This window comes from Rhipicephalus sanguineus, chromosome 1, assembly GCF_013339695.2.
Source record: "Rhipicephalus sanguineus isolate Rsan-2018 chromosome 1, BIME_Rsan_1.4, whole genome shotgun sequence".
Lineage (NCBI taxonomy): Eukaryota > Metazoa > Arthropoda > Arachnida > Ixodida > Ixodidae > Rhipicephalus > Rhipicephalus sanguineus.
Window position 1 is genome coordinate 88,534,377 of NC_051176.1, and position 1,282 is coordinate 88,535,658.

General features: G+C 47.9%; 1 non-coding gene across 1 annotated transcript; it reads right to left on the minus strand.

Moving 5' to 3' along the window:
* Nucleotides 1-1,001: 1,001 nt before the first annotated feature.
* Trnap-agg (transfer RNA proline (anticodon AGG)) lies at nucleotides 1,002-1,073 on the minus strand. The gene has a single exon. It is a non-coding gene; the product is annotated as a tRNA-Pro (tRNA).
* Nucleotides 1,074-1,282: the final 209 nt, after the last annotated feature.

Here is a 1,282-nt window from a genome sequence, read left to right on the forward strand (position 1 = left end):
ATGTGCGTCTCTGGATTTTTTAAAAACTTTTCTTGCGTGTATAAGCTTGCGACATGAACAGTAGCCCGCTAGTAGCTTTTCTGCGCATATCCGCGCTGTTCTCCTGTAGGCAGTGTAAACTAACATTAGCCGCATTGATGGGTTATGTCGGAGTTGAAATGGAACTGAACCGTTGTCCCTGCACCGGAACGAAAGGACCTTCCGTTGGGCACTCTTCGCAAATTTTGTAGAGGGGGAGCCCGAGGACGCACTTTTCGGGCAATTATGTATTACAGCCATCGCTTGCTTTGCTATGTTTCTCGTGCGAAGGACACGTGCGGGAACTTGTGTCGACGAAAGTGAATCTCCAGAAGCCTGTATTTCCCAGAATGTAGCACGGAGAGGCCTTTCATTGTACGCCCTTCGCCCCGGTTACCATTCACTCTAAGAAAAAAAAGGTGTCCTTTGATCCTTTTTTGCTACACATGTGACTCTCACATGTATAACTCTCTTTAGAGAGTCACGTTGACTCTCTGTAGGGAAGTCGCGGGACGCACGACTTTCCAAGAGAGAGCTAGCGTGCCTCTTTAAAGACAGTTAAACATCCCACGACTTTCCTAAAGAGAGTCAACATGTCTCTGTAAACAGAGGGTAAAGGTGTTTATTTGACGGCACTCAGCAACAATACGCAATGGCGACGGTCACGGCAAAGCCCGGAATCTCAGCGCGAGCGGCGTCCTTTCAGGAGACGCCAAAGAGGACGACCCACTAAGGCCGTATTTACAAACGAAACTTATCCTTAACTTATGACCTCAGTAAGCGATCGGCGCTCAACGCGTTTCACAGAGCAATCTTGTACTTAAGGTGAAACATACCCCAAGACCAACGAGGCAACGTGTCTCAGGCAGAGCGGCACGTTTACTCATTCCTCCTATCTTGGCAGACAGCAAATAGGATGAATGGAAAATATTAGTGAGAATGGATGGTACACATGTGGCACGACAGAGAAAAAGAAAGTTCAAGGGCTCGTCCGGGATTTGAACCCGGGACCTCTCGCACCCTAAGCGAGAACCATACCCCTAGACCAACGAGCCAACCTACCTCGAGCAAAGCGGCACGTTTACTCATTCCTGCTATCTTGGCAGACAGAAAATAGGACGAATGCAAAATAAATGTTAATATAGATGGTCCACATGCGGCACAACAGAGAAAAAAAATGTTGAAGGGCTCGTCCGGGATTTAAACCCGGGACCTGTCTCACCCGATGCGAGGATCATACCTCTGGACCAATGAGATTTTTTTA